We start from the raw sequence: 14,514 nt of genomic DNA on the forward strand, positions 1-14,514 counted from the left end.
ATTTTGTTTGTTGTTGTGAGCAGCAGAGAAGGGGTTCACAGATTTTCTACAGATTTGTATCAGGAAGAAAGAAAGCTACCTTTGGTTCATAAATGAATATTCCCAATTAGGGGTCATCTTAGAAATAACCTTTGAGTTATTTAGAACTTGAATAATTCAATGAATTTTAATTTTATAAAAGCATACTTCAGTAAGTTAAAGTTGTTTTCTTGGAAAATTTCCATAGCAACATTTGGGGGGGCATCCGTGACTTTGCATTGTATGTCCCCTGGCCAGATAAGATGCTTTCTGACCTGTGATTTCATAGCTCAGCTTTGTTCACAGTAGAATTCTTCCAAGCCCGAAGCATGATCTTTAGTAACACTGTTGTGGTTCTTGTAAATGTGTGTTTTACAAGACCTATTGGTGTTATGCAATAAGCCGGGACTGCTAATGGATGGGAATTTTAATAACAAATGGTCAAGTGCTATCAAGGTATCTTTGCAGTCACACTGTATATAATTACCGAGTGTATTTTATGGATCTTCTAAGTCAACTTGTGAGATAATTCACATAAAGCACTTTGAGATCACTTTGTATCATGTAGCTTTTACCCGAAACAGAAAACGAACTCAACCCATTTAATTCATTTGTTTGTTTGTTTAAACTCCTATGATGGGTCTGTGATATTTGAATTTATTAGGTTAAAATACTTTTGTAGTTCATGTAAAAAAAATGAAAAATAAACTTATTAATAACTTCTTACTGCCACCTTTTATGAACTCTGCTCCCTAGATGGAGGCAAGTTGATACATTGGAGAGTCATCAACTAATTTAATAATAACTGCAAAGAAATGCTGCCAACAATGTTTCTTTTGATACCTTGTATTATGCAAATTCTAATTTAAGACAGAAGACATTAAGTAAGATTTGAGACTATAATAACAAATAGGTAAGAAATGTAAAGATTAAAAGAATTTATTTGGCCATCATAATAAAAGATACGTGACTCATTTTCTCCTGTTTTTGTTATGTGAGAATGAAGCATTTTCAACCTTGAAAGGTATTTGGCTATCTCAGAGGTGCAGAACAAGGAAGGGGTATTGCTCACGGGGAAACACTGTGTGGCACTGATTGGAGACTCTGTCCTGGCAATTTGGCAGCTGCCTGCTCAGCCACGAGGGGTCATAATCTCTTCAGAGGCCTTCATATGAGGCCTTGGGTGGGCTCCTCGGGCTTCCTTTGGCTCTCAGGTTTCTCCTTTCCTTTAGGAAGGTGGGGAGAGAGGCTCAAGATGGGAAGATGATGTTGTAGAACGTAGCTAAAAACATTAAGGTAACTCAAGAATATAAAGAATTTAAAGGTGGTTGTGCTACTGTATTCCAGCCTGGGCGACACAGCCAAGGCCCTGTCTCCTCAAGGAATTGAAAGAAGTCCTGGACCAGCATCCAAAGTGCTCACACTTCCAAACATGATTGAACATTCCCTTGCTCATCACGTTCATCTTTCACAAGTTTATGTCACAAAACATTTCGGCCATATTTAGAGTAAAAGACCCCTGTGCCCGCTTCAACAGTTAATAGCATTCTGCCATTCTCATTCCATCTTCCCCCCACCTGCTCATCACACCACCGCTGAAAGATTGCTGTTTTTCTTTACAGTTTTCTAAGATAAAATCTATATGGATTAAAAGGCACAAATCTTAACTGCCCCATTTTGACAAATGGATGTAGCTGTGTAACCTACACCTTGTGTCATAAATTGGAACATCTCCATCTTCCCAGAAAGCCCTCTTGGACCCTTCACCCTCAGCACCTCCCCAGTACTCATCCTCTGACCCTACAGGCAACCACTGTTCTAATTGTTTCCACTTTTCCTCAGTTTTGCCTGTTCTAAAAGTTCATGCAAGTGGAATTGTCAGTGTGTTTCTGGCTTCCTTCACTTAGGACCATGTCTGTGAGGGTAATCAGTGATGTTGCATGCGTCCGTAGGTTATTCCTTTTTATGGATGAGTTGTATCCATTGTGTCCATGATATATTCTAAAAATATATTAAATATATTCCAAGTACTTCTCTGGGAACCTTGATGTTTGCATCTGTAAAATCCATATAACCTAAGGTCCTTTCCAGTTTTATTATTTTGTACTTCTTTCTTACACTCTGTAGCTCTTTGCTCACAGAATTACACCTACTAATGGTGCGTTCTGGATTGTACCTTTTCCAGTAAGGCTGAAATACTTGCCTCCATAAGCATATTTCTGATCAAAGGAATCAGACCTTTGATCTTGTCAGAAAGATGATATTAAAGACAAAATAATACTTCTTAAAAGTTTTTTCACACAATGCCAGCTTACAAAGCATATTTGTAACTCTCAACATGTGCTATTATTAGTATCATATTATGAATCTTTATTGCCGTTGTAAACAACAATTCTTTCTCAAGTCTCAATGGTTCTTTCTCTACTCCATAGATACATATATGACAAGATCAAAAGAGAAGGTGGTGATGCCTCTTCATGTCTTTCTTTCAGCTCAGAGCTCTGGGCTGAGGAGGAGGCTGACAATAGCTACCAGTGTACTTTTGGCTCCATGATACCTGGTGAGCCCAGAGAGTCTCTCTCTCTGTGGGAAAGGCTAAGAGGAGCTTCCCTGTGCTTTCAGTGGATGGGAGGGTGGCAGTGCAGGGAAGCCCTTAAACAAGGGTGTGTTCATTCCAAGGGTGTGTTCGTTCTTCATCTTGGTGCTACCACTGTCACTGTGAGATTTGAAGCTAAAAATTCTGAGGGGACTGATGATACTTGAGGAAGGGGAAATAGCTAATCATATGAACATTGAAAAGTGCAATATCCCTATCATGTAGCCTCTTGACCCTAGCAGAGCTTTGGAAATATGTCTATCCTATGATGAAAGACCATGGGCAGAGGTGAAGCTACTTCTTATTTTGATCCTACAACCCTGAGTAGAAGTGTTAAATCAGAAAATCCACCTTTCTCATTCTGGAAGGTTCTGCTTATGTGTCTCCTGTATTTAAGAAGAAGCAGTAACACGTGTGATTTTGTAAGTTCTATCCACTCGTCTCTTTACTTCATGAGGACAGCATGGAGAGGAGGAGGTTTGTGGGCTTTCACATCATTTCTGTCATGATCTTGCCACTCCTCTATTCGCCTCTGAGGGGTTCTCATCTGGATGAGCATAGTTCCACTCTCTCAGCAGCCACGACAGTGAAACCGCTGACACCTTAGTGGTATTGTCCCCTTTCAAGGTAAACAGTGGAAACACAAGCATCAAACAGCAGAGCTATAACCACTTCTTTCAGCTTCTTTAGTTTACAAGGATTTCTAGAAAGAAATCATGTCAAGATAAAAAAAAAAAAAAAAAAAAAAAAAAGAACCTACTAACTTTTTTAAAAGTGAATTTTAAAAATAAATCATTCTATTTTCCTTATGAAGTTGTGAGGGCTGCAGTTAAAAACCTACCACTCGATAACCCAAAACTTGTGTCTGAATCAAATAGAGAGCCTAGTGTTTTGGAAACTACATTTTAGATTTGAAGTCATAAGACCTGATTTTACCTTTTACTAGCTGTATGACCTGGGGCAGATTTATAAGCATCAGTCTCTTCTGCTATAAAATAGAGATGATAATATTTGCCTTCTCTGATTTAAAATCACAATTTTGTAGGTCAAGTGGGATCATGTAGTCAAATGTTATTTGAAAACTGAAAAGTACAACATAACTCTAATGCACTTTTTATTGGAAACATCTCTAGAAAAATGTGGCCACGAATAAAAAATTATCTGGCCACCTGCAAGTCTACAATACAATTTAAAAAAATGTGACCATCACACCTGCATCAGATATTATAAACACCAACCCTGCATATATTTGATCATGATGTTGTCAGCTCATGCATTGGGGAGTGGAATTAGGTCTCCTAAGACTCTAAAAGGAGTATTTTGTTGTAAATGGTAGATACTTAATTTACTTTTCTTTCAAAAATTTTAGATGATGATATTCTAGATCTTCTTGGAATAATTTTATTTTAGGGCTCCATTGTACTCTTATAACTGTACCTCATGTGCCTCCTTTAAGTTATGATAAATTTGAAGTGCTAAGAGCAGCTTTTGCTGAGATGCTGGGTTTTGCAAGAAAACTATCAAATAAACCATGTATGTACCTTATTCCTGTACTTGGAGATTCTATAAATAAAAGGTGACTTTTAACCAAACTGGAAAAATTAATTATTTATTTTTTAATAGAAAGAAACCCACTCTTTAGCAGAAGTTACTAAAAGTAGTTATACAGGTATAATACACATGTAGAACTGAAATTAACTGGGAAATTTTATACTAAATCAGGGTTTCATTTATTCAGCTTCACCCCAAGTGAGATTTTATATAAGTGAAACTTTTAGATAACTTAATTATAAAACCATGGAATCCAGAGATTTACAATTCATTTTTTAAAGCACAGCATCATTATTAGAAGCCTACATTCTTTTCTTAGAACTTCTGTAACAAAGTACCACAAAGTGGGTGGCTTTAAACAACGGAAATTCATTGTTGCACAGTTCTAGAGGCTAGAAGTCCAAAAACATGTTAGCAGGGCCAGGCTCCCTCTGGAACCTGGAATCCTTCCTTAGCTTCTGGGAATGTGCCGGCCATCCTTGGCTTTCTAGGACTTGTAGCTGCAGCACTTCAATCTCTGCCTATGTTGTCACATGGCCTTCGCCCCTCTTACATCTGTGCCCCTCCGTGTCTTCTTATAAAGATACCAGTGAGATTGGATTAGGGCCCATCTTAATGACCTCATCTTAATTTGATTACATCTTGTAAAGACCCTATTTCCAAATAAAGTCACATTCACAGATAGTGGGGATTAGGATTTCCACTTATTGTTTCTGGAGAGATACAATTCAACCCATAACAAAGATGAAGAAGAGTGTGGGGCCTAAACACTTATCTTTTTGCCTGCCTATCCCCCTCCTGTCTCAGCACCTTGAATAACTCTAGTTTATGTGGTTGCAAGTAATGGTGGAACTTATCATGAGCTGGCATAAGCAAACAAAAGGAAAGTCTTAAGAAAGAGGGCATCTGGGGAATTCAGGTAATTTTTTTTTCTTTTTTCCTGCATGTTTTATTCAGTCCTCTTTTTGTTTATAGACTGGCTTTCTCTGTTCCCCTTGCACAGTGCTGGCTAACCACCATGGTTTATACATTACTGGGTCATCCACCATGCAGGGAGAAAACCTCTGACCAGTCCTGAATGCGTCGTGATCCTGTGCCTGATAGAGCAGGTCACTGCAGCAGAAACACCACAGTTCCCAGAGGAGGGGCTGGGCAGACCACCCAATAGTTGGCTGTTGGGATGGACCTTCAAAAAACTCCCAGGTTGAGATCACTGAAGCACCAGTTTGAAAGCACATATCTGATCCTACCTCATCATTTTACAGATGGGGAGATTTAACCCTTGATATGCCATCAACTATAATCTATTTGATGGAAAAGCTAATAATGAATATATAGTTATTTCCCAATGCTTAAGGTTTTTTAACAACTATCAGTTAAATGCTGTATCTCTAGTATACTAATTTTTCATCTTTCTGTTCATCTATCTGATAGCAATGATGATTTGCGTTTTTGGCATGAAGCAATAAGGCCTAGAGTTGGGGTAGTCTTTTTGGATGTGATGGGTACTCGGCAAATAGATAATAACTTGAACTTGGGAAAGCAGTTAGGCATAGTGAAGAGAACCCTGACGTGGATTCAGAATTCCTGGTTCTGAGTCACAGATTATTCTAAGAATTATTTCAATAAATAACTTCATAAAAGTCATTTCAATTTCTATGCCTCAATTTTGTTTTTTACCAGTAGAGATAGCAGATCTATATTGCTGGGTCCCCAGGATGAAGAAATAAAGATACCATATGCCAAAGCACTTTGTATACTGGAAAGCAGTATATACAGCCACTAGCATCAAGGCCAGTGAAGCATCTTTTTGGAAAGGGCAGGACATTTCAAGTCAGACACATCTGCTTCAGTCTTAGCTCTGTACTTGGGCAAGTTGTTTTCGCCTTTCCAAGCCTCAGTTCTTTCTCATTTGTAAATTAGGCATAATAATACCTTTCTTGCATGATTGTGTGATTAAAATAACGTATGAAAGACATACCATTAATGAGAGCACAGATTCTGGGCCCCAACTTCTTGGGTTCAAATTTGAGCTGGGTTGGCCTCACTAGTCATTATTTAATTAAAATGTATTTGACTAGGGGAATGAGGTACTATCTGTTAACTTTGATGTAACGGACAGACATTCACAGGGTTAAGATGAGGTTATGACTTGGAACATCAGACCATGCTGGAAGGAATTAGGCAAATTTTTTCATTTGAACAGGCAAGGCTGGCTTGGGCACAGTAAAGGAGCCCAGGATAGAATGTGATCTGAGTTTCAAAAAGACTGGACGTCAAAGTTCACATTGGGCACCAGGTTGTATTAGCAGTTGGGTATTTTCAGTAAAAAATAAAACCTTGACAGGAAAATTACTCCAGAGCCAGGACAGTGACATGTTTATATTTCCAGGGCCAAACACAATGTCAAGCCCTCTACGTGCACTCAGTAAATGTTTGTTTATCTGAGCTGGCCAACATCTTGTGTTCTGGTGTAGCTCACTTGGTCCATATGCACCAAACAGATGGAGTGTGACAAAGATGAAAATTGCTTGTGGCTGATGCTGGAAAGAAAGGAAAGAGAGGCCCTAACCATTGAGACTCATTGCCCCTGGCTGCCTCTGATCTGGAACTCTTAACATGCAGGAGTCTGAGAGTTTAAAGAACTATGAACTGGTGTCAGTGAGCAGCCAGCAATCGTGGCATGTGGATCTCTCTTTCTGAATAAAAGCCACAGACTTTAGGACTTTGTTTTCTATGTGTGTGTGGGGCAGGGGCCAGGGCTAGGTTGGGTGGTTTAAATACTTAAAAGAAAAAGAAATCTGGTAATCACCAGAAGTGTGAGCTACAATAAGAAAGCCATTTTGGTATAGCAGTAATAGAATTAACTTATTCTATAAAGGACCAGATAGGAAATATTATAGGCTTCCAGGGCCAGAAAATCTCTATCACATGCATTCACCTCTGCAGATATGGCATGAAAGTTGCCATAGACATATGGAACAGAGTCCCAGGATAATGTTCATGCATGTAGATAAAAGGAGGATCCATGCATTGTTTTGTTGTTACCCCAGTCAGCCCTTCCTATCTGCGGATGGGATGCAGAACTTGTGAATAAAGAGGGCCAACTTAAGGGGCTGGGGAATCCAAGGATTTTGCTATCTGTGAGAGTTTTGGAACCAGTCCTCCACAGATACCCAGGGATGACTGTCCCTACATGAAAGGTGGGTCTACAGTTGTGCGCCCTCTCCTTTCAAGATTTCTCATTTTGTTCCTATCATGCTAGCCCTGACATCTTGAATATGACTGTTTACTCTCTCTGGGCCCTTTGGATGAACCTTCTCCTTGAGTGTGGTCTGGACTTAGTGACTCAATTCTAACAGGGAGAAAAAAATAGCAGAAGTGACAGTGGCCACTGTGGACACTAGGTCACGAAGGCCCCTGTGGTTTTCTCCCTGCTGTCTATTGGATCACTCACTCTGGGGGAAGCCAGCTGCTATGTTGCGAGGACACTCAGGCATCCCTGTGGAGGGGCACATGTGGCCAGGGACTGGAGTCTTCCACAACAACCTTGGGAGTGAGCCATCTTACAAGTAGATCCTGCAGCCTCAGTTAAGCCTTCAGATGACTGCAGCCCCAGCAGACAGCCAAGATATGTTCTCATGAGTCCCTGAGCTAGTACCACCCGGCTAAACTGCTCCCAGAGTTCTGCCCCTCAAAAATTGTGTGAGATAATGAATCTGTTACACAGTGATAGATAACTAATACAGGGATCTTATCAACCTATTTTTCCATTAAAATTGATAATCAGTATTTTTGAAGAGAAGCGAAGCTTGATCATGAATATAATTAATTTTATTAAAATAGCATACATGCTATATATAACTAATTATATAAATATATGTAATTAGATTGGTATAATTAATATGACTCTTCTTTCTCCTATTCTGTTTTATGCAGAATCTATCACTGGGTGTTTTTGTAGACTGGGTACATTCAGATGTCAATTTATTTATCTTTATCTGCTCCTCTGAAACATTATCTTAATTCTTCACACAATAAATGCTTTGAACTGCTAATTAGCATATATTTTATTCTAGCTTGTATTGTTCACCCAAACTTAAAAGTCTGTTTGCCTTCTAGGCCATGAGCTGTTTGAGGGCAGAGAATATGCAAAAGAAACAACCACCCTCCCTCTGATACTCACTATTTCACTATTTTGCACATCTATGTGCAAAATGTTTTGGTTGAATGAGTGAGTAAGTACAGTTGCCTGGAGCCAAGGTTTTGTAAACAGAAAAAGATCTTCAGGCCTGCTAGTGTGGCAGCTTTAGCCCCTACTTGTCTCCAGGGAATCAAGCACCTTTGGAAACAGGCCAGGCTCAAGCTTAGAGGTTTTTTTGCTCTGCCAGGTTTCATGAAGATAAGAGGTACCCTAAAAACAAACACCACTGCTATTAAACATCATTAACTGGAACTCCATTAATTGAAAATTTTTGATAATTTGAGGATGAGGTTAATTTTATAAATGTTCCTTTATAAAAACAGGATTATAAGGAAGTTAATAATATAGATTAATTTAACTTACATACATGAATACATGAAATTAGCTGGGCAAAATATGTTAACAATCGCATACCAAAAATTTCATGTGCTTTGTGCAAATAAATTCTATTCATTGAAGAAATTTTTCTAAGGTACTCCACTAGATTAAATTAGATCAATTAATGTTTATATTTCAAAGGAATTCATGAAATTTCCTTAAGTGGTCTCCCAAATTCAAACAACATAAATTAGACTCACATTCTCATATTTTTTAAAAAATTTTGATTTCATGCAACTCTCTGACTTTGTACTCCCATCTTGTATCAATAAAACAGTAACTGAACTTACATTCTTACCACGTTAATTCAGCGCATACCTGTGAGGGCAGAGGAGGGAGCGTGGGTTTGTCAGGCAACAGAAGGCTAGTGTTGGAGCCCTGACTCAGCTGCTGCCCAAGTGTGTGCAAGTCTCTGATCATCTCTGAGCCCCCATCTTCATCTCCGAAATGAGGATCATATTTCAGTACTGGGTATCTCAGAATGGTTGTGAGGATCCAAAGACAATCATGATGCCTTTAGTCAGCAATGTAGTAACATACAAACTCTACATGTTTATCAAGAGCATATCTCAAAAGACAACAAATGTGTGTTTTTTTTTTCCAGGCAGTATTCCAAAACAAAAACAATACTTCCTGTGTCCTCCTTAATCTTTTTTCCTTCTTTCTGTAAGTAAAAAGGGAAAAGAAATTTTTTTTTAAAATTACTGATTTTATTTAATTGTTTTTTCTTTTTTTCATTTTGAAATACGCTATCTATAGTCCAAAGGGATGCCAGAGATCATTGTATTGCCAGGCCATACAAATATTGCAATGGATGACATTCATTTACCCATTCTTGTGATTGCTTAATTCAGGTATAAACTAAAATTCCATTCAGGGATTCCAGAATTCATGGTAATTTACTTTGATGTTTAGAAATACTCAAATTTTTATTATATCAAAAACATTTGGCAAAGTATATAGTATGTGATGATTTCTTTCTTTAATGAGGCTGTTGTATTTCTTTCAAAGTATAGCTATTGCAGGGATGTTTTTCAAGAATGAAATTTTATGCTTTGCATATTCAGGTATTAACTTTAATACTAGTCATATTTTACAAGTCTAAAAATGAATGCTGGGTTTGGGATTGATTATTTAATATAACATTTCTAATTTCTATTTGCAAAAATTAGGTTTTTCTGTCATAAGGAAAAATGACCGAGTACACATTTTACTTTATTCATTCTCAGTGCTCACATTGGTGATTTTTAGTGATGTGTTTGTCTAAGTTTCTGTGAAACATTAACACAATACCATGATTACCTGGCCTCATCTGGTAAATTGGGAAGGTTAACTTTAAGTGAGTTCAAAAATATTTTGTATGTGAAATTATGTATCTGAAAAATGTTTCTATTTGGTTAGTTATGCCTGCATTGACCACTTGTGTTCTCAAAATAGGAAGCTGTTGGTGATTAAATGGAACTCAAATAACTCATAAATTTCATTCATAAAGTTGGCTTTTATTAAAGTTCATTTGTTAAATGTGTTATATTACACGTTAGAATTAGTTGTTTGTTCAGCTTCCAAATTACTTAGGGAAAGAAGCATACTCATTATTTAGTATGGACTAACAAAATTAGATCTGTATTTTAACTTTATCAATTTCATTTTATTTTATCTAGCCTTAAAAAAAAATGATTTTCTTTCTGTTTGCCCTAGGAAATTATTCTAAAATATGGTATCTCAAAATTGATATACATCTTTCTTACTAATTGGGAATTTAAACTGTGAGCCAGGCTGCCATCTTAAAACAAAATTGTAGCCAATGAAAATTTTCAAATGAATATATGATCTATTTATGACATTGAATGGGGACTATAATTCACAGAACCATTAGTGATGGCAGCAAGAGAAATAACAGGGCTAATTCACACAAGTGTGCAATAAGATTCTATGGTGAACTTCTCATTGCTTTGAGCATTAGAGTCCTTTGAAAGTTACATTAACTTTTTGGGACAAAGGTGATTGATTTGCTGTAACTGAGGTTAGTGGCTTTCACCTTCACTGCCAATAAAAGCTGAATAGATTTTTGACTGTGCGCGGTGGCTCACGCCTGTAATCCCAGCACGTTGGGAGGCCGAGGCGGGTGGATCACGAGGTCAGGAGATTGAGACCCTCCTGGCTAACACAGTGAAACTCCGTCTCTACTAAAAATACAAAAAATTAGCCGGGTGTGGTGGCAGGCACCTGTAGTCCCAGCTACTCGGCAGGCTGAGGCAGGAGAATGGCATGAACCTGGGAGGCAGAGCTTGCAGTGAGCGGAGATACAGTGCCACTGCACTCCAGCCTGGGTGACACAGCGAGACTCCGTCTCAAAAAAAATAAATAAAAAAAAAGAAAAAAAAAAAGAGCTGAATAGAATTTTATATTACTTTGGAAGACTAGGCCCAAAATTCTTGTAATGTTCTCACTCATCTTAAAACATGAGAAAAGATAATAAATACTAAAGGCACTTGTAAACGTAGAAAAACAAGTTTCTAATCCTATAACGAAAAGTTTTAACATAAGTGTATTTTGCTACAAAATGAAAATATAATAGAATTGCATATTAACTTGTTTCAAGAATCCTTTCAAGTTGTTGCCAAAAAATTTGCTTGACGTCAGGTATAGTGGCCCATACCTGTAATCCAAGCCATTTGGGAAGCTAAGGTGGGAGGATTGCTTGAACCCAGAAGTTCAAGGCCAGCCTGGGCAACATAGTGAGACCACTCTCTACAAAAAATAAAAACATTAGCCAGGTGTGGTGGCATGGGCCTGGAGTCTCAGCTACTTGGGAGGCTGAGGTGGGAGGAGCACTTGAGCCCTGGAGGTCAAGGCTGCAGTAAGCTGTGATCATACCACTGCACTCCAGCCTGGGTGACACAGAGATCCTGTCTCAAAAAAAAAGTTTGTATTGATAGCAGAATTTTCCATACATTATATATTTTTAAGTCATTAAACCACTAACAGTCCTTAAGCACTACAAGTTACAAAAAGAGATTAAATCAGCTGATTTTCTTGGGAGAGATTAGTTCTGTTTCTTTGGATACGTCCAGTGCCTATTACTACAGAAAATAAAGAACATGTATTAGGCAATTACTATGTAGCAGAGACCATTCTAAGCACTTTACATATACAGCTTTAGCTCATTACTGCTCGGTGATAATCTATTGGAGACTCCTGCCTAGAAAATAAGGTGGAACTGGATTACTTCTAAAATCCTTTCCACTGCTGAGATTTAGTGAATTCATGATTTATTACCTAGTGCTTAATGAAAGAGAGTAAGTGGGGCTATAAGGATCAAGGTGGTTTTTCCATATTTAAGAAGGCAAAATGCATAATTCTCTCTGCTGTTCCTTTGGGCTTAGCATGTAATTTTTAAGAAACCTTGATATATTTTTCCAGAAAGCTTCACATAAAGCACATACAGATTATAGATACTTTTGATATTTCCATGCTAGTTTTCAAGCCCTCTATGAGCCCCATAATGTAGTAAAGTCCCTTAATTCTTCTTAATATTTAGCAAAATGACATATGATCCATGATTAAGCAATAAGCTTTATAAGCTTTAGTTTGTCATAAATTAACTCAAGGAGCTTATCCTGTTTCTTTTCTTTTCTTTTTCTTTTATTATCTTTCTAATAGAAGCTCAGATTGACAGTTATAAATCTGAACTTAAAATGGGCTATCTAACTGATTACTTGGTGACTAAGTAATAAAAACCTTTGAAAACGTGTGCAGCCTTAAGAGAAAAGTATAACAGAGTTGTGCTTGTGAAATGCTTGGGAACCATTGACTTATGGTTTGTAAAGCAATTCGCTTAACATTTTTTGCATTTGGGGGAAAAAAGAAGTATGTTTAGATTTTGATGGTTTAAAAATATATGTTAATGGGGGGGGATAGCATTAGGAGATATACCTAATGTAAACGACGAGTTAATGGGTGCAGCACACCAACATGGCACATGTATACATATGTAACAAACCTGTATGTTGTGCACATGTACCCTAGAACTAAAAGTATAATAAAAAAAAGAAAAAAAATAAGATTAATGACCCCCAAAAAACGTATGTTAAGAGACCCTGTTTCACCATTTAAAGTTTTACAGAAGAGAATTCTACAGGGATTTCTCTGGTTAATAGATGCATGCATTTCCATGCATTATACTTTTAGACATTTCTGTAGTGAATCTACAGATGCATATATATCATTTCCCATGTGTAGTTCCAAATTTTTCAAAACATTAGACTATGAGTATCTCAGTTAAATTAAAATGAAACTCACAAATATCATGATCTTACCCTTAATTCCATGTCACTGAAATGTGAGTGGTATTGAGGACAGATTTGAGATATGACTGAAAACATTATATTCAGCCATTTTTGTAGTTTTTGTTCTGAGTATTTATTGATGCTCTTATGATTAATTTACTCTATATATATCTACTTCTATTGTTCATTTTCATCTATTATTAGTCATACTATATGTCGTCTTTTTGATTCAGTTCTAAGTAATGCTGGCTTAATTTGAGTTAGAAAAAAATAAAGATTTTTTTTTTTTTAAAGAGCGGACCCAAGTGTAGGATTGGAACAATACTTAACCTATTGTGTCCAGTCTTGTGATAAACATTTTAGTTTTAACTGTCAAATTTAATTACCTGTTGAGATTCATGATACTTTGGGAACCAGAATATATTTGCAGCTAACTACAAAGATAATGTAATTGCAATTCCTTATGTAAGTTTTAAAATGACATGTGTTAACTTTCTTTAATTTTTGAGAATACTGTATTTTAGGTTATTTTACGTGTATGTATTTTTGAATGTAACAAAAAAGTCACAGCGATAGTCTTTATTTCCGATCTTCATTATCTCAACTGTTTTAAATGCTTCTATAGCCTTAGCACAAGTTGATGAGGAGCTAGATCAGCTCACTCAAGCTGAACTCTGGCCCTGGGGGTGTGAAGGTGGGGAGAGGAAGTGTTCTTCATCTCTTTCTCAGAGGTGTGATTCTGTTTACTTTGGAAAGAAAAGATACAAGTATCTCCTAAAGTGGATTAGACGTGGCAAGACAAGATGATACATTTACACTATAAACTCTCAAGCAGCTGTGAGAATGCAGTATGTGTGAAATTTCTTACCTTCTTAAAAATCTTGATAGAGTTGTAGTTAAGCTCTTAACAGTCAAAAACAAACTGCCAATGAAGTTTATTTTCTTTTTTGCTGAGTTTTCTGGGCCATTGTTCCGCTTGAGGGGCCCTGTTTGTTAGTTTTGGCTCTCGACTTCTCTTCCTTAAGGATAAGCTCTCCTAAGGCACTTGTACAGCGCAGTGCTCAGGGACTGCCTAGCAGTTTCTTCACAGGCCCAGCTAAAGCATAATTCAACTGCATGACTTCCTGCCTCAGCGGAGGGGGTGGCCAATGAGGGGGTTTGTATCTGTAATGTAAATACATAGTTGATTGTGGAAAAAACTGGGACATTATTGTTTGTTCTCATAAAAGGTTCCTGCTGGAAGTTTTATTTTAAAGTTGGCTTTTAGCCTTTTCTGCTATGACTTGGATACTGATCTGATTTTCTGCTTTCATGCCCTTTATTAAAAATTTAAAATATTTAATTCAACATTAACTGTGCTTACAAGCCACACAGCAGAATAAAATCACATTACAAACATTGTAGTATTAGATTTTATCACCATTTATTTCTTCTAGCCTGTCCAGGGATTTCTTCATGTTCAGTAGAACTAATTTGCA

General features: G+C 37.2%; 1 protein-coding gene across 6 annotated transcripts in view; it reads left to right on the forward strand.

Moving 5' to 3' along the window:
* EYA1 (EYA transcriptional coactivator and phosphatase 1) overlaps positions 1-14,514 on the forward strand; it is a 345,314-nt gene that overhangs the window by 13,080 nt on the left and 317,720 nt on the right. The gene's annotated exons all lie outside the window — the stretch shown is intronic.

Source organism: Chlorocebus sabaeus, chromosome 8 (assembly GCF_047675955.1).
Source record: "Chlorocebus sabaeus isolate Y175 chromosome 8, mChlSab1.0.hap1, whole genome shotgun sequence".
Classification (NCBI taxonomy): Eukaryota; Metazoa; Chordata; class Mammalia; order Primates; family Cercopithecidae; genus Chlorocebus; species Chlorocebus sabaeus.